This window comes from Lithobates pipiens, unplaced genomic scaffold, assembly GCF_037356315.1.
Source record: "Lithobates pipiens isolate NorthernLeopardFrog02 unplaced genomic scaffold, aLitPip1_a1.2 Scaffold_8, whole genome shotgun sequence".
NCBI classification, from domain to species: domain Eukaryota; kingdom Metazoa; phylum Chordata; class Amphibia; order Anura; family Ranidae; genus Lithobates; species Lithobates pipiens.
Window position 1 is genome coordinate 4,438,138 of NW_027507903.1, and position 19,861 is coordinate 4,457,998.

Sequence of the window (19,861 nt, forward strand, 5' to 3'; positions counted from 1 at the left end):
TGTACTTTATATAAAAAAACAAAAAAACAAAAAAACAAAAGACTGCATCTCACCTCTTCACCTACTTCCCAGCCTCCATTCATGACATTGGACCTGATTCCCAGCTCTGCAGTAACAGTTAGTGGTTATAACCCCTTCCATATACCCAGTGAAATCCTCCTTTTTATAAGTTGTTCCTAATTCTTTTCTCTACATCTGTTCAAAGTGCAAAATTTACAGTATCTCACAGAAGTAAGTACACCCCTCACATTTTTGTAAATCTTTTCATGTGACAACACTGAAGAAATGACACTTGTCTACAATGTAAAGTAGTGAGTGTACAGCTTGTATAACAGTGTAAATTTGTCGTCCCCTCAAAATAACTCAACACACAGCCATTAATGTCGAAACCGCTGGCAACAAAAGTCAGTACACCCCCTAAGTGAAAATGTCCAAATTGGAGTCAATTAGCCATTTTCCCTCCCCGGTGTCACGTGACTCGTTAGTGTTACAAGGTCTCAGGTGTGAATGGGGAGCAGGTGTGTTAAATTTTGTGTTATCGCTCTCACTCTCTCATACTGGTCACTGGAAGTTCAACATGGGACCTCATGGCAAAGAACTCCGAGGATCTGAGAAAAATTAATTGTTGCTCTACATCAGTGTTTCTCAACTCCAGTCCTCAAGGCGCCCTAACAGCTCACGTTTTCAGGATTTCCCTCAGATGAAACGGCTGTGGTAATTACTAAGGCAGTGAAACTGATCAAATCACCTGTGAAAATAATGGACAGCCTGAAAACATGACCTGTTGGGGTGCCTTGAGGACTGGAGTTGAGAAACCCTGTTCTACATAAAGGGAGAAGGCCTTAAAAAAAGGGGGGGTATCATCATCCTAATAGATTAGAAAATTGGTGTCGGAGACAGTTCTCCAATAAGGAAAAGGACCATCTTGGTACCAATGGAACAACATCCACGTTTGAGTAAATATTTTAATTTTATTATATACATAGATTTAAAAAAAAAACAGGGGATCCAAACAAGAATATCACATTCCAATGTTCAAGACAAAACTGTATAAAATAGGGGTGTCTATACAGTTATACTGATACGTTGTGCGCTCCAAAGTTGAGTCAAAGGTATCGTAGGTCCTCACGGGACATATGATCCTCTACTTGTTTCCCGGTGTCTTGTCGAATAGTGTCCCCCGTCGGATAGTGTCCGCCCTGTACGGAGGACAAGGAGACGCCGAAAGTCTCCGAAGATGAACGGCGCCTGCGCCGTGAGTCCAGGTTCAAGCCCCACCATCCAAGTGGACATAGAGCTAGAATAAAAAATAGGCGAGCGAAGCGAGGCCGTGCCCGAAGCGTGGCGAGCGAAGCGAGGCCGTGCCCGAAGCGTGGCGAGCGAAGCGAGGCCGTGCCCGAAGCGTGGCGAGCGAAGCGAGGCCGTGCCCGAAGCGCGGCGAGCGAAGCGAGGCCGTGTCCGAAGCGTGGCGAGCGAAGCGAGGCCGTGTCCGAAGCGTGGCGAGCGAAGCGAGGCCGCGTCCGAAGCGTGGCGAGCGAAGCGAGGCCGTGTCCGAAGCGTGGCGAGCGAGGCCGTGTCCGAAGCGTGGCGAGCGAGGCCGTGTCCGAAGCGTGACGAGCGAAGCGAGGCCGTGTCCGAAGCGTGGCGAGCGAAGCGAGGCCGTGTCCGAAGCGTGGCGAGCGAGGCCGTGTCCGAAGCGTGGCGAGCGAGGCCGTGTCCGAAGCGTGGCGAGCGAGGCCGTGTCCGAAGCGTGGCGAGCGAAGCGAGGCCGTGTCCGAAGCGTGGCGAGCGAAGCGAGGCCGTGTCCGAAGCGTGGCGAGCGAAGCGAGGCCGTGTCCGAAGCGTGGCGAGCGAAGCGAGGCCGTGTCCGAAGCGTGGCGAGCGAAGCGAGGCCGTGTCCGAAGCGAGCCCGCGAGGGGCCCTGTTACTATGTGCTAACGTATGTCCACTTCGATGGTGGGGCTTGCACCTGGACAGGCACTGTTCATCTTTGGAGACTTTCAGAGTCTCCTTCTCCTCCGTATGGGGCGGACACTATCTGATGACCAGACAGTTTTTGACAGAACACCGGTCTATGACCGCTTCATCAGGTGGATGATGTCTAGAATAAAGATAACTGATTATACAAAACAAGAATACAGCAACGTTATTGTATGTATAAACAGGCCATACATATATACATATTAAATACCAGATACATTTAATTACAGGGAAAGGGGGAGGTTAAGAAGATGGCTGCAATACCACTTACCAAGAGTCCCAAATGCAGGAGCACAGCCAAGACACCACCAAGTTCCCCTCCGGGGGATAATGGGGGATGTGTAGAAGTGGATAATTTAGTCCTCCGCAATAGCCAAATAGATAGGATGTATATGTATGCACATATGTAAGTAAACTGGTTTATGGACAAAAAACCATGGGGGGGAGGGGTGTTTGGTTCAAAATAATCAGATTTCTACATAAAGATGGCCTAGGCCAGTGATGGCAAACCTTGGTACCCCAGATGTTTTGAAAGTACATTTCCTATGATGCTCATGCATTCTGCAGTGTAGTGGAGCATCATGGGAAATGTAGTTCCAAAACATCTGGAGTGCCAAGGTTCTCTATCACTGGCCTAGGCTGTAAGAAGATTGGCAAGACCCTGAAATTGAGCTGCAGCACGGTGGCCAAGACCATACAGCGGTATAACAGGACAGGTTCCACTCAGAACAGGCCTCACCATGGTCCACCAAAGAAGTTATGTGCACGTGCTCAGCGTCATATCCAGATGTTGTCTTTGGGAAATAGACGTGTGATTGAGTAGCTTACGATGTCACTGGAGGTCCTCAGAGCAACGAGGAGCTGACGGCATCCAGGGATGGGGAAAATCCTCACAGCAGGGGAGGTGCCAATGTCCCAGCTGCGCTCAGCCGAATGGAAGACCCGCTTACCAGCGTGTGGAGGACAGCTAGGTGTGCTGGTGAAGGCGGAGGGGGAGGAAACGGGAAGGTGGACAGAGTTCTGTGCTTCACATGTCAGTGCTGACAGAAGGTGCCGTGATCCGAGGATGGATCCAAGCCGTTCGCTCCTGGTGAGACCAAACATGCGTGTGGCTGCTAACTGCTGGATAGGAGTGTCCTGGAACGATGCAACATCAGGGAGGATGGAACCAGAGCTGGGTTGGCTGGCGTGGATGGAGCTTTGGTGACTGAAAGGACCAGTGTGACCCGCAAGCTTCTTCGTTCCCGTCATAACGTATTTCAAATGCATGCGCTTTTTCAAAGTCCAAAAAGTCAAAGTGCTACCAGCATTGCTGCAGAGGTTGAAGGGGTGGGGTTCAGCTTGTCAGTGCTCAGACCATACGCCGCACTCTGCATCAAATTGGTCTGCATGGCTGTCATCCCAGATTGAAGTTTCTTCTAAGGATGATGCACAAGAAAGCCCACAAACAGTTTGCTGAAGACAAGCAGACTAAGGACTTGGATTACTGGAACCATGTCCTGTGGTCTGATGAGACCAAGATAAACTTATTTGGTGTCAGATGGTGACAAGCGTGTGTGGGGGCAACCAGGTGAGGAGGACAAAGACAAGTGTGTCTTGTCTATAGGCTTGTGCAATTCGTTTCGTAACGAATCGAAATTCGGCCGAATTTTGCATCTTTCGGACATTCGGATGCATCCGAATGTCCGAATAAAAAAATAACAAATTACAACGAATACGAAAGAAATATAACGAATGAATTCAACATGATTCGACATTATTTCAACCGCATTCGAAAATATTTTGTGACCCGACTTTAGGGCCATGTATCTCTTGGGTCACTTGGTGCTAGACACTTCAAATTTGGATATGTTGTAGAGCTGGTATTATTGTGTTTGCATACCAAATTTGGGGTTTCTAGCTATAAGTGACCCCGAGATATGTGGCCCCAAAATCGGGTCGCAAAATGTTATTAGTTAATAGAGCAGAGAATGACATTTTGCGACCCGATTTTGGGGCCACATATCTCGGGGTCACTTATAGCTAGAAACCCCAAATTTGGTATGCAAACACAATAGTACTAGCACTACAACATATTCAAATTTGAAGTTTCTAGCACCAAGTGACCCCGAGATACATGGCCCTAAAGTTGGGTCACAAAATATTTTCGAATGTGGTTGAAATAATGTCGAATCATGTTGAAATCATTTCGAATCCGGTAGAAATATTTTCGAATTTCGTTGAAATATTTTCGAATGTGGCCGATTTTTCAAATTCGGTAGAAAACTAAACGAAATCCGAAAACGAATTTAAGGAAGTTAACGAATATAACTAAACGAAATTAATGAATTAACAAATTAAAACTAAACGAAACTAAACAAATTTTTTCCTTTTGCACATGTCTACTTGTCTACAGTCAGGCATGGTGGTGGGGGTGTCATGGTCTGGGGCTGCATGAATGCTGCCGGCACTGGGGGGCTACAGATCATTGAGGGGACCATGAATGCCAACATGTACTGTGACCTACTGAAGCAGAGCATGATCCCCTCCCTTCAGAGACTGGGCCGCAGGGCAGTATTCCAACATAACCTCCCCAAACACACCTCCAAGACCACCACTGCCTTGCTAAAGAACCTGAGGGTAAAGGTGATGGACTGGCCAAGCATGTCTCCAGACCTAAACCCTATTGATCTGTGAGGCATCATCAAAGGAATGTGGAGGAGCACAAGGTCTCCAACATCCAGCAAGAGGTGGATGTTAGAGTGGTGCCCAAGAGGGTTAAAGCAAAGTTCTACCCAAAAATTGAACTTCCGCTTTTTGGATTCCCCCCCCCCTCCGGTGTCACATGTGGCACCTTTTGGGTGGGGGGATAACTGTATAATCCAGATATTTGCTCCCACTTCTGGCCACATTATCCGCGGATATCTACGCCATATCCAGGCGCCTGCTCCCTTCCCCAACCCTCTGTCTCCTGGGAGACGAGGGACAGATCAGCGTCGGGTGCCGACATCACGGGCACCCTGGAAGGTGAGTGTCCATATTTTAAAAGTCAGCAGCTGCAGTATTTGTAGCGGCTGACTTTTTTTAAAAAAAAGAAAAAATTTGGCGAAACTCCACTTTAAGGCATAGTTACATAGTTAGTCAGGTTGAAAAAAGACACAAGTCCATCCAGTTCAACCTTAAAAACAAATAAATAAAATAAAAAATAATCGTACAATCCAGATACCCAATTTTATGCCCACAATTGATCCAGAGGAAGGCGAAAAAAAAAAAAACAGCAGCGCATGCTCCAATTTACTACAGCAGGGGAAAAAAATTCCTTCCTGATCCCCCAATAGGCGATCGGATTTTCCCTGGATCAACTTTACCTATGTTAGTACCTAGTTATATTATGTACCATCAGGAAAGTATCCAAGCCTTTCTTAAAGCAATCTACTGAACTGGCCAGAACCACCTCTGGCGGGAGTCTATTCCACATTTTCACTGCTCTAACTGTGAAGAAACCTTTCCGTACTTGAAGCTGAAATCTCTTTTCCTCTAGACGTAAAGAGTGCCCCCGTGTCCTCTGGGTTGACCGTACAGAGAACAACTCAACACCAAGTTCACTATATGGACCCCTAATATATTTGAACATGTTAATCATATCCCCCCTTAATCTCCTCTTCTCAAGAGTGAATAAATTTAGTTCCTCTAATCTCTCCTCATAGCTGAGTTCCTCCATGCCTCTTATCAGTTTGGTTGCCCTTCTCTGCACTTTCTCCAGTTCCCCGATATCCTTTTTGAGAACTGGTGCCCAAAACTGAACTGCATATTCCAGATGAGGTCTTACTAATGATTTGAACAGGGGCAAAATTATATCTCTTTCTCTGGAGTCCATACCTCTCTTAATACAAGAAAGGACTTTGCTCGCTTTGCAAACAGCAGCTTGGCATTGCATGTTGTTATTGAGCTTATGGTCTACCAAAACCCCCAGATCCTTCTCCACTATGGATTCCCCCAGTTGTACTCCCCCTAGCATGTATGATGCATGCATATTCTTAGGCCCCAAGTGCATAACTTTACATTTATCAACATTAAACCTCATCTGCCACATAGTCGCCCAATTAGACAGTGTATTGAGGTCGGCTTGTAAATTGGAGACATCCTGTAAAGACGTTATTCCACTGCATATCTTGGTGTCATCTGCAAAGACAGAAATATTACTTTTGATGCCAGACCCAATATCATTTATAAAGATGTTAAAAAGTAAGGGTCCCAACACTGAACCTTGGGGTACACCACTCATAACCTTAGACCATTCAGAGTAAGAGTCATTAACCACGACTCTTTGAATTCTGTCTTCTAGCCAATTTTCTATCCATTTACAAACTGATATTTCCAAACCTGTAGACTTTACCTTACACATGAGCCGTGTGTGCGGAACTGTATCGAATGCTTTTGCAAAATCCAAGTGTACCACGTCCACCGCCACCCCTCTGTCCAAGGTTTTACTTACCTCCTCATAAAAAGAAATCAGATTTGTCTGACAACTTCTGTCTTTCATGAATCCATGCTGTCTGTTGCTTAAAGTGTTTTTGTTCAGCAAGAACCCGTCTATGTGGTCTTTTATTAAACGCTCCAGTATCTTCCCAGCTATAGAAGTTAAGATAACAGGTCTATAGTTACTTGGTAAAGACTTTGATCCCTTTTTAAATATAGGCACCACGTTCGCCCTGCGCCAATCCAGTGGGACTATTCCCGTCATTAATGAGTCCCTAAAAATTAGATACAATGGCTCTGAAATTACAGAGCTCAATTCTTTTAGGATCCGTGGGTGGATGCCATCAGGTCCAGGTGCTTTATCCACCTTTATTCTGTCTAAGTATTTCTGGACCATATCCCTTTTGAGCCATTGTGGATCATTTGGGGCTGTGTCACTACCACCCCCATTATGGACATGAGCTCCCCCATGCTCTTTTGTGTAAACAGAGCTGAAGAAAGTGTTTAATAAATTAGCCTTCTCTTTGTCCCCAGTCACCAACTCTAGATTGTTTTGCAAAGGGCCTACATGCTCAGACTTGACCTTTTTACTATTAATATATTTGAAGAATTTTTTGGGGTTTGTCCTACTATCTTTTTGCAATCTGTCGTTCGTTTTGAATTTTTGCATCCTTGATTTCCTTTTTACATATACTGTTAATTTCTTTGTAACATTTAAATGACACTAGTGATCCTTCATTTTTATATTTTTTAAAAGCTCTTCTCTTACAGTTTATAGCTTTTTTAACTTTGGCCGTGAGCCACATAGGTTTTGTTTTTAGCCTTTTAAACTTATTGCCCATGGGAATATACTTTGCAGTGAGGTCCCCAACAGTCTTTTTGAAGAATTCCCATTTCTGTTCTGTGCCCATTGAAGCGAATATTCTCTCCCAGTCTAAGTCCTGGAGAGTAGCCCTCATCCTTGGAAAATTAGCTCTCTTGAAGTTAAGTGTTTTTATCTTACCCGTATGTATTTCTTGTTTAGCGCTAACATCAAAGGAAATCATGTTATGATCACTGCTACCCAGGTGTTCCTTTATCTGGACATTAGTAATAAGCTCCGCATGGTTTGAGATTACCAGGTCCAACAGAGCTTCATTCCTAGTTGGGGCCTCAATAAACTGGACCATAAAATTGTCCTGTAATAGGTTTATCATTTTTTGCCCTTTAACTGTCCCAGCAGTGCCATTACTCCAGTCAATTTCCGGGTAGTTAAAATCCCCCATTATTATCACTGTCCCAGCCCTTGCAGCCCTTTCCATCTGTGCAAGGAGCTGAGTCTCCACCTCCTCATTCACATTGGGTGGTCTATAACAAACTCCAACGATTAACTTTGAACTACACCCATCTAAATGCAGTTCCACCCATAATGCTTCGGACTCATCACACTCTCCATCCACCAGGTCCTCTTTCACACTTGCTTTGAGATCACTTCTCACATAGAGACAGACCCCGCCACCTTTCCTTTTTACCCTGTCTCTCCGAAAGAGTGCATAGCCAGGAATATTAATAGCCCAGTCATGTGAGGATTGAAGCCAAGTTTCAGCAATACCGATTACATCATAGCTCTCCTGATGCACCACAGCTTCCAACTCACCTATTTTGCTTGGCAGACTTCTGGCATTGGTGAATAAACACTTTAATGCATTATTACATTTTGCTCTGGTGTTTTTCATATTATTTTTAGTAGTACAAATTGCACTATAGTTTTCAATGGCTGTTTGCAACATGGGAAATTTCTTGTCACCTGCCATATCCCACCCCCCATCTATCCCCATTCCACCCTCCATTAATGTCTGACCCCTAACTGACCTGTCTGCCCAATGTACTTCTGGTTCACCCTCCCCCCTCAAACCCAGTTTAAATACTCCTCCAGCCTTCCCATAAACCTCTTCCCCAGCACAGCAGACCCCCTTCCATTCAAGTGCAAACCATCATTAGCATATAGGTTGTACCCCAATGAAAAGTCAACCCAGTGCCGGAAAATAATGGTGGCCACACAAAATATTGACATTTTGGACATTTTCACTTAGGGGTGTACTGACTTTTGTTGCCAGCGGCTTAGACATTAATGGTTGTGTGTTGAGTTATTTTGAGGGGACGGCAAATTGACACTGTTATACAAGCTGTACACTCACTACTTTACATTGTAGACAAGTGTCATTTCTTCAGAGTCCATTCACACAGGGGCAACACGACTTGCAGCGCAACTTTGGGAGGCAACTTGGACACAACTTGAGTATGAATCACAGCGTGACTTGGGGTGTTTAAGGGGAACCCCCCTACGCTGAAAAAAACGGCATGGAGGTCCCCCCAAAATCCATACCAGCCTCCTATCTGAGCACGCAGCCTGGCCGGTCAGGAAAGGGGGTGGGGACAAGCGAGTGGAAAAAAACGGTTACATTCCTGAAACGCCAGGATTGCTAACTGCCACATTTGCTTTTGTTCTCAACCAAACTGTCAATCCATCAAATGGCTGGAGTCATAACTGATCACATGTGCAGCACCATGGCAGTTGCAGATCAAACTGAAGCAGCTTCCTTGGCTGTAAAGGAAAGGAGGGTTTAATTCTGCTTTAGCCCAGGTTTACACTAGCGTGATCTTAGACATCGCATGTGATTCGCACCCGCACTGCAGGTGCCGATCGCATGCGATGTCTGTGAGATGCGAGTTCAGCCATACACTTGTATGGCTGAACTCACATCAAGGTCACAGGAAAAAAAAAGTGCAGGGACCCCCCCCCCCCCCTCCTGCACTGAAATCGGCTCGCATGGGTGTTCTCACCTATGCGATCCGATTCCTGTGAAAGTTGCACTGCTATCTGTGAACCGATCTGGGGGTGTATAGACACCCGCAGCAGGAGAGATGTGATGCGGGAACCAGCATTGTAATCGGGCTGGTTCCCGCATTGCACTAGTCTGAACCTACGCTCAAAGTGGAACTTTAGTGAGGAGATTAAAGTGGTTGTAACCCAAAGAGGTATATTCACTGGCTTGTGTGCTATTGTATACAGCAATAACACTCTGTAAGTGTTTTTTTTTTTGTTTTTTTTTGTTTTGTTTTTTTTTTTAAATAGTGGCTCTAAAAATTTTTTTTCCCCTCTTATCTTAACCAGTTGAGACCCGCGCTATAGCCGAATGACGGCTACAGCGCGGATCTCCTTTGCCGGGACTACGTCTATTGACGTCGTCCTATGCACGAGCGGCCTGCGCGGCGCGCTCTGTGATCGGCGAGTCTATGAGACTCGCCTGATCACCGATCCGAACAAGGGGTCGATCCCGACCCCTTATCACGTGATCAGCTGTCAGCCAATGACAGCTGATCATGTGATATAATGGCGCCAGTAATCGGCTATTATTCCTCCTCGCGCTGACAGCGCGAGGAGAAAAAAAAAGCCGATCACCGGCGGCCGTGATCGGGACATCAGTCCCGATCACGGCCAGCCCTGCCAGTGCCCACCTGCCCCCTGCTTTGCCACATCAATAAAAAAAGTGTCCCCCCCCTGTCAGTGCCACCCAGCAGTGCCCACAGTGTCACCCAGCAGTTCCCACAGTGCCACCCAGCAGTGCCCACAATCTGCCTCAACAAAGGTGCTGCACCCCAGTGCCACATTTCCGTGCCCAGCAGTGCCGCCCATCAGTGCCACCTATCAGAGCCCATCAGTCCCATCTATCAGTGGTACCTATCAGTGCCCCTTAGTGCCACCCATCCGTGCCATCTTATCTGTGTTCATCTTTGCCCATTAGTGCTGCCTTATCTGTGCCCATCGGTGCCGCCTTATCTGTGCCTATTAGTGCCGCCTTAACTATGCCTATCAGTGCCCACCAATGCAGCCTATCAGTGCCCACCAGTGCAGCCTATCAGTGCCGCCTCATCAGTGCACTTCAATGAAGGAGAAAAATGACCTGTTTGCAAAATTTTATAACAAACTATTAAACATGATTTTTTATTTTTTTTGCATCTTTTTTTGTTTGTTTAGCAAAAAATAAAACTCCCAGCTGTAATTAAATACCACCAAAAGAAAGCTCTATTTGTGGGGAAAAAAATGATAAAAATGTCATTTGGGTACAGTGTTGTATGACCGCGCAATTGTCATTCAAAGTGCATCAGCGCTGAAAGCTGAAAATTGGTCTGGGACTGAGGGGGGTTTAAGTGCCCAGTAAGCAAGTGGTTAAAGGCGGTCACGTGACTCCGGGCCACTCTGATACTTTCGGGCTACAGCGGGAGGGGCCGAGGTCCCACTCTGACATCAGCAGGCAGGTCACATGACGGCCATGCTGGCTGCTCAGCCCATGGGCGTCTGCAGAACTTTTTCCGGGGGGGGGGGGGGGGGGGCGGCATCATTTTAAGGCCACTCATGCTCCACCCCTTTTCGACAATCTCATGAAAATCTTTCCACTGGTAATACATATGTGTTATATAACAGAAAATTCATCTTCACTTTGTATTGGAAGTTACTCTGGCGGCTGTATTCCATGCCCATATAGCCTAGAGAATGTACATCTTTTTACATTGCAATACATCTGTTGTGGCCATATTTTGATCTCATACTGTCACTGTATAGACTGTTTTCATCAAGATAAAAATATGGGCACAACAGATGTATTGCAATGTAAAGAGATGTACATTCTCTAGGCTATATGGGCCTGGTACCCAGCCACCTGAGTAACCTTGCGGACGCCCATGCTTTCAAAAACCAGCCCTGGAAAAAATTTCATACCAGCCTCACAGCATTATTATACCAGCCCAACAGCATAACGTCATTATTATACCAGCCCAACAGCATAACGTCATTATTTTCTTGTTCATGAAAGGGAAAACCATACATTTTAAAGCACATTTGATGAAGAGAGTATTAGATATAACCTAAAAAACCGGGGTATCTGGCTCTACCTATGATTAGGAAAAATTAGGACAAATTATAGAATAGAGATGCAAAATCAGTATTTATATAAACCCTAAAAGGTACCAGCAATCTCATAAATTGCGCTCTATAGCTCAAAAGCCTATATCAGATATCCTATTCCCCCACTAATGGAAATATTAGCCTCTAACAGGGACAAGGTTCAATAATCCCAAAACTGCTGGGAGCCAGAAGCTCTATGTGACTTAACCAGTGTGATCCCCTATGCGATTTTAACAATAAAATCGCAAAGATATTCTTGGGTGTAGCCTGGTTCTTTGGTGGGGGGCTGCAACCTATTCAATCCTTATTGTAAGGTATTTTCTATCCGGTTAAAAATATTTTCTCCACCTACTCTCTCCTCTACCTGTGAATAAGTAGCGCGGTTTTCTCCAGAATTTATAAGAATTAGATATAAAATCACATAAGGCTGACCTCCTCTCAGGTGCACCGTGCAGGGCTCAGTCAGTCGGCTCCAGCTTGGTGGCTCTGGTTTTATCCTATAGTCTCCTGTCCACAGTCCACACAAGTCTGACTTCTCCCATGAACCCCATCCTGGTGGTGCTCCCACTCTTGACTCCTCTCCAGACTCCCTCAGAGACTGCAGACATGCTACAGGAGCTGGTCAGAGACTGCAGACTTGATGCAAGAGCTCAATTTAGCCTCCCAGTGCCCACCAAATGCAGCCTCACTGTGCCCACCAAATGCAGCCTCACTGTGTCCACCATTGGAGCCCCTCCTGTGCCCCATGTCCCAGTCTGTAGTCCCTGTCTGTGGGAAGGTGTGTTGTTGATGCTCGGTACGGTACCTTGCATGCCAGCAGGATATCCATGACAGCCAGCAGCAGGCAGGGTCTGTTCTCGTTTTGGATGGGGACGGTGCTCCTTCCAGAGGATCTGTTTGCTGTGAGATGGAGTGGTCCCTGGCCACCTGCACCTTCAGCTGTCCTCATTTTCCGGCCCCAGTCAGCCCGCCCTCTGGTCCTGGGGAAGTGGAGAGCACTGGGTGGGGGTTAGAGAGAAGGGGGAGCAAAGAGGACTGGCGGGGTTGGAGAACACATGGGTGGGGGCAAAGAGCGAGGGGGAGTGGAGATCGCAGGGGTGGGGAGCGGAGAGCGCTGGGGGTAGAACTTGAGAGCACGGGGGGGCAATAAGAACAGGGGTAGAGAGCACGGTAGGCTGAGAGCACTGGGGGGGCTAAGAGTGTGGGGTGGTGAAGAGCACTGGGGGGACAGAAAAACAGAGGTGGAGAGCACGGGGCTAGAGAGTACTGGGGGGGTACAAAGAGCAGGGGGGAGTGGAGAGCAATGGGGGGGGGGCTTGAGAGCACCAGTGGGGGCCAGAAAGAACAGGGGTGGAAAGCACAGGAGACTGGAGAGCACTATGGGGGGTGGAGAGCACATGGGTGGGGGCAAAATGCAGGGGGAGTGGAGAGTGCTGGGGGGGAGCCAAAAAGAACAGGGGTGGAGAGCACGGAGGGTAGAGAGCACTGGGGGGGGGCTGGAGAGCACTTGGAGGGGAGAGGACTGGGGGGGAACAAGGGGGGAGAGCACTGGGGGGAGTGGAGGGCACGGGGGGGGAGCACAGGAGGGAGGGGAGAGGACTGGGGGGAACAGGGGTGGAGAGCGCTGGGATGGTGGCTAGAGAAGGATGGGGAGAGCAGGGGGGCAGGAGAGTGTGGGGGTGGAGGAGAGCACTGGGGGGGGGGGGAAGGAGAGTGTGGTGGTGGAGGAGAGCACGGGGGGCAGGAGAGTGTGGTGGTGAAGGAGAGAACGGGGGGGGGGCAGGAGAGTGTGGTGGTGAAGGAGAGCACTGGGGGGGCAGGAGAGTGTGGTGGAGGAGAGCACTGGGAGGGGCAGGAGAGTGTGGTGGAGGAGAGCACTGGGGGGGGGGGACAGGAGAGTGTGGTGGTGGAGAGCACTACTGGGGGGGGGGGGCAGGGGAGTGTGGTGGTGGAGGAGAGCATGGGGGCAGGAGAGTGTGGTGGTGGAGGAGAGCACTGGGGGGGGGGCAGGAGAGTGTGGTGGTGGAGGAGAGCACTGGGGGGGGGCAGGAGAGTGTGGTGGTGAAGGAGAGAACGGGGGGGCAGGAGAGTGTGGTGGTGGAGGAGAGCACGGGGGGGGGGCAGGAGAGTGTGGTGGTGGAGGAAAGCACTGGGGGGGGGGGCAGGAGAGTGTGGTGGAGGAGAGCACTGGGGGGGGCAGGAGAGTGTGGTGGAGGAGAGCACTGGGGGGGGCAGGAGAGTGTGGTGGTGGAGAGCACTACTGGGGGGGGGGCAGGGGAGTGTGGTGGTGGAGGAGAGCACGGGGGGCAGGAGAGTGTGGTGGTGGAGGAGAGCACTGGGGGGGGGGGGCAGGAGAGTGTGGTGGGGGAGGAGAGCACTGGGGGGGGCAGGAGAGTGTGGTGGTGGAGGAGAGCACTGGGGGGGGGGGCAGGAGAGTGTGGTGGTGGAGGAGAGCACTGGGGGGGCAGGAGAGTGTGGTGGTGGAGGAGAGCACTGGGGGGGGGGGGCAGGGGAGTGTGGTGGTGGAGGAGAGCACGGGGGGCAGGAGAGTGTGGTGGTGAAGGAGAGAATGGGGGGGGCAGGAGAGTGTGGTGGTGGAGGAGAGCACTGGGGGGGGCAGGAGAGTGTGGTGGTGGAGGAGAGCACTGGGGGGGGGGGGCAGGAGAGTGTGGTGGTGGAGGAGAGCACTGGGAGGGGCAGGAGAGTGTGGTGGAGGAGAGCACTGGGGGGGGGCAGGAGAGTGTGGTGGAGGCGAGCACTGGGGGGGGGGGGCAGGAGAGTGTGGTGGTGGAGAGCACTACTGGGGGGGGGCAGGGGAGTGTGGTGGTGGAGGAGAGTGTGGGGGGCGGGGGGCAGGAGAGTGTGGTGGTGGAGGAGAGCACGGGGGGGGCAGGAGAGTGTGGTGGTGGAGGAAAGCACTGGGGGGGGGGGGCAGGAGAGTGTGGTGGAGGAGAGCACTGGGGGGGGGCAGGAGAGTGTGGTGGAGGAGAGCACTGGGGGGGGCAGGAGAGTGTGGTGGTGGAGAGCACTACTGGGGGGGGGCAGGGGAGTGTGGTGGTGGAGGAGAGCACGGGGGGCAGGAGAGTGTGGTGGTGGAGGAGAGCACTGGGGGGGGGGGGCAGGAGAGTGTGGTGGGGGAGGAGAGCACTGGGGGGGGCAGGAGAGTGTGGTGGTGGAGGAGAGCACTGGGGGGGGGGGCAGGAGAGTGTGGTGGTGGAGGAGAGCACTGGGGGGGGCAGGAGAGTGTGGTGGTGGAGGAGAGCACTGGGGGGGGGGGGCAGGGGAGTGTGGTGGTGGAGGAGAGCACGGGGGGCAGGAGAGTGTGGTGGTGAAGGAGAGAATGGGGGGGGCAGGAGAGTGTGGTGGTGGAGGAGAGCACTGGGGGGGGCAGGAGAGTGTGGTGGTGGAGGAGAGCACTGGGGGGGGGGGGCAGGAGAGTGTGGTGGTGGAGGAGAGCACTGGGAGGGGCAGGAGAGTGTGGTGGAGGAGAGCACTGGGGGGGGGCAGGAGAGTGTGGTGGAGGCGAGCACTGGGGGGGGGGGGCAGGAGAGTGTGGTGGTGGAGAGCACTACTGGGGGGGGGCAGGGGAGTGTGGTGGTGGAGGAGAGTGTGGGGGGCGGGGGGCAGGAGAGTGTGGTGGTGGAGGAGAGCACGGGGGGGGCAGGAGAGTGTGGTGGTGGAGGAAAGCACTGGGGGGGGGGGCAGGAGAGTGTGGTGGAGGAGAGCACTGGGGGGGGGGCAGGAGAGTGTGGTGGAGGAGAGCACTGGGGGGGGCAGGAGAGTGTGGTGGTGGAGAGCACTACTGGGGGGGGGCAGGGGAGTGTGGTGGTGGAGGAGAGCACGGGGGGCAGGAGAGTGTGGTGGTGGAGGAGAGCACTGGGGGGGGGGGGGGGGGGGCAGGAGAGTGTGGTGGGGGAGGAGAGCACTGGGGGGGGCAGGAGAGTGTGGTAGTGGAGGAGAGCACTGGGGGGGGGGCAGGAGAGTGTGGTGGTGGAGGAGAGCACTGGGGGGGCAGGAGAGTGTGGTGGTGGAGGAGAGCACTGGGGGGGGGGGGGCAGGGGAGTGTGGTGGTGGAGGAGAGCACGGGGGGCAGGAGAGTGTGGTGGTGAAGGAGAGAATGGGGGGGGGCAGGAGAGTGTGGTGGTGGAGGAGAGCACTGGGGGGGGCAGGAGAGTGTGGTGGTGGAGGAGAGCACTGGGGGGGGGGGGGGCAGGAGAGTGTGGTGGTGGAGGAGAGCACTGGGAGGGGCAGGAGAGTGTGGTGGAGGAGAGCACTGGGGGGGGCAGGAGAGTGTGGTGGAGGCGAGCACTGGGGGGGGGCAGGAGAGTGTGGTGGTGGAGAGCACTACTGGGGGGGGGCAGGGGAGTGTGGTGGTGGAGGAGAGTGTGGGGGGCGGGGGGCAGGAGAGTGTGGTGGTGGAGGAGAGCACGGGGGGGGGGCAGGAGAGTGTGGTGGTGAAGGAGAGCAGGAGAGTGTGGTGGTCCAGGCACTGTGGCACACAGGGCGGGCTGTACAGATGGAAAAAAGATGGGCATCTCCTCCTCTGGATCACAGCGCTGGATTACAGAGCGGCCGCCGAACACAGAGCCAGCCAGCGCTGTGATCCAGAGGAGAGAGCGGAGGATGCAGCCGCCAGCAGACTCAGTAATAAAAATGCAGCATGGCGGCTGCAACACCTTAAGGATTCCAGGGGGGGGCACTTGACACCCCTTGCCCCCTGCTGCGGACGCCCATGGCTCAGCCCCTCCCGCTGTAGCCCTGGATCAGAGTAGCAGAGTGGCCGCCGGGAGTCATGTGACCGGCCTGAAGATAAAAGAAAAAAAAATAAGGTATTTAGAGGCACTGTTTAAAAAAAAAAAAAACACTAATGCCACGTACACACGGTCAGAAATTTGGTCGGAAATAGCTCTGATGGTTTTCCCGACGGGATTTCGACTCAAGTTGTCTTGCATACACACGGTCACACCAAATTCCGACCATCAAGAACGCGGTGACGTATAACACGTACGACGGAACTAGAAAAAGGAAGTTCAATAGCCAGTAGCCAATCGCTTCCGTCTCGTAGTTGAATCTGAGCATGCGTGAGTTTTTGCACGTCGGAATTGCATACATACGAACGCATTTTCGGATAGGACCGAAAAATTAAGAACATGCTCTCAATCTTTTGCTGGCCGCATTTCCAATGGAGCGTACACACAATCACATTTTCCGACCAAAAGCTCTCATCGTTTTTTTGCTGGCCGTATTTCCGATCGTGTGTACGGGGCTTTAGAGTGTGGTATTGCTGCATACAAGACATTTGCCAGTGACATTTTTTAAAACATTTATACCAATAGTGGTCGGGGGGAGGTGTGGAGACAGCTCACACAGACACAGGAGCTGACAGGCAGGGAGAGATGGAGGGGGACAGGAGAGCTGCGGATGACGGAGGCACGTATACTGACCACACTGTCAGAGCTGAGCAGCCATGATAAACCGTGGTCAGTTTACAGGTGGGAGGGGCAGGTTAGACCGCACAAGCACTGTGCTGTTTATACTGCTATAAGGGAAAATGATTTTTTTCCTTTTACAAAGGGTTACAAACACTTTAAAGGAGTTGTAAAGGCAGACTTTTTTTTTTTTTTATCTTAATGCATTGTATACATTAAGATAAAAAAAAATTCTTTGTGTAGCAGCCTTCCCAGCACCCCCCTAATCACTTACCTGAGCCCCTTCTCTCTGTAGCTTTGTCCACAAGTGTCTTAGCTGTCCCAGACACTCCTCCTGATTGGTACAGACAGCAGCGGCGCCATTGGCTCCCACAGCTGTTGATCAAAATCAGTCATTCAATCAGGGGAGAGAGGGGGCGGGACTCCACGTTCAGATTGAATACACTGAGCTCTGACTCGGTTCAGGTGCCCCCTGTAGCAAAGCTGCTGGCTGAGGGGGCACCCAAAAGAAGGAGGAGCAGAAGAGGGACCCAAGAAGAGGAGGATCCGGACTGCTCTGTGCAAATCCAACTGCACAAAGGAGGTAAGTATAACATGCTTGTTATTTTTTTTTTTTAAATGAGCCATTACAATCACTTTTAGTCCTGCTAGATGACTACAGGCCGGCCCCTTTTGCAGGTATAGCGATGTGAATCGTTACAAACAATAAGTACCTATGTAGTTTAAAATCCAGCAATACACTGTCTCACCCTGCTCTGCACATGCTCAGTTGCTCTCCATTCTTAGGCACTTCTGAATTTGTAGCGGCGCATCTGCTGACAGCCTTAAAGTAGAATTAAAGCCTCTCATCTTTTACAGCCAAGGAAACTGCTTCAGTTTGATCTGCAACTGCCATGGTACTGCACATGTGATCAGTTATGACACCGGCCATTTGATGGTTTGACTGTTTGGTTGAAGACACAAGCAAATGTGACAGTTACATTCCTGGAATGCAGGGATTGCTAACTGTTTTTTTTTTGAACTGTTAAATTGATGGGTTTTATTCCACTTTATGATTTACTGCTGTTCAGGGGCTGAAAGAAACGGGAGCAACACTGATTTTGGTAGCATAATCATGAAAGGAGATGTAAACCCTCGAGTTTTGCATTCTATTCATTAACCACTTCCCGACTAGCGCACGACGATGTACGTCGACAGAATGGCACGGGCAGGCATATTGGCGTACAGGTACGTCCAATATTCAATGCCGCCCTGCCATCGGGAGCGCGCCGCCGGCGGTGCGCTCCCACGCTGGTCGGGACCCCCGTGAGTCCGGTCGTGGGACCCGCGGACTCGATCGCCGTGGGCATCCCCGCGATCGTCTCACGGAGCGGCCGAATGGAGGAAATGCTGTGTAAACACACCCCTAGGAACACTTAACCCCTACACTGCCACCCACTGGTTAACCCCTTCACTGCCAGTGTCATTTACACAGGAATCACTGCATTTATATAGCAGTGATTGCTGTATAAATGACAATGGTCCCAAAAATGTGTCAAAAATGTCCGATGTGTCCGCCACAATGTCGCAGTCACAATAAAAATCGCTGATCGCCGCCATTACTAGTAAAAAAATAAAAATAAATAATTATTAATAAAAATGCTATAAAACTATCCCTATTTTGTAAACGCTATAACTTTTGCGCAAACCAATCAATAATCGCTTATTGCGATTTTTTTTACCAAAAATATGTAGAAGAATACGTATCGGCCTAAACTGAGGGAAAAAAATGTTTTTTTATATATTTTTGGGGGATATTTATTATAACAAAAAGTAAAAAATAATGCGTTTTTTTCAAAATTGTCGCTCTATTTTTGGTTATAGCGCAAAAAATAAAAACCGCAGAGGTGATCAAATACCACCAAAAGAAAGCTCTATTTGTGGGCAAAAAAGGACGTAAATTTTGTTTGGGAGCCACGTCGCACGACCGCGCAATTGTCAGTTAAAGCGATGCAGTGCCGAATCGCAAAAAGGGGTCTGGTCTTTGACCAGCAAATTGGTCCGGTCTGCAAGTGGTTAAGGTGAAAAACCTCCTGTGATGCAGCAGCCTCCCCAAGGGCCCCCTTTTACTTACTTGAACCCGGTCTTTCCAGCGACGGTGGACGAGCACACCAGCTCCAGCCGCTGTCTCGGGTCCTGATTGGATAGATTGATAGCAGTGCAGCCATTGGCTCCCCAACGGGGCACTCAAGAAGAAGAGGAGCCAGGAGCGCCGCTGGAGGGACCCCCAGAAGAGGAGGATCGGGGGCCACTCTGGGCAAAACCAACTGCACACAGATGAGGTAAGTATGACATGTTTGTTATTAAAGGATATGTAAATGGATTTTTTTTTGTAATAGCGGCGATCTGCGATTTTTATTGGGACTGCGACATTATGGCGGACACATCAGACACTATTTTGGGACCATTGTCATTTATTCAGATACAGAGATCAGTGCTATACAAATGCACTGATAACTGTGCAAATGGAACTGGCAGGGAAGGGGTTAAGTGTGTCCTAGGGAGTGATTCTAACGGGGTGGGGGTGGGCTTCCAGTCACATGACAGAGACCGGTGATCTCTGTCATGTCACACAAAGCAGAATATAGGCACTTCCCCATTCTGCAGCTCCGTGACGCGATCGCCGGTCACACTGTACTCCGGCGGCACGCACGCATGCGCCTGCTATCCCCGCCTCTTAAAGGGGACGTACGGGTACGCCCATTTGCCCACCGCTGCCATTGTGCCGACATATTTTTTTTTTAGCAAGGACTGTACATTCCACATTAAAGGATATGTAAATGTAAAATGTAAAAAAAAACTTGTTATAGGTAAAGTTCCACTTTAAAGCTATCACCAGATCGGCCTCTACAGACTCAGTACCGTGCCTAAAAATGGAGAGCAACTGAGCATGTGCAAAGCAGGGTGGGAGTGTATTACTGGATTTTAACCACTTGCTGCACGCCGATATATGTCGGCACAATGGCAGCGGTGGGCAAATGGGCGTACCCGTACGTCCCCTTTAAGAGGC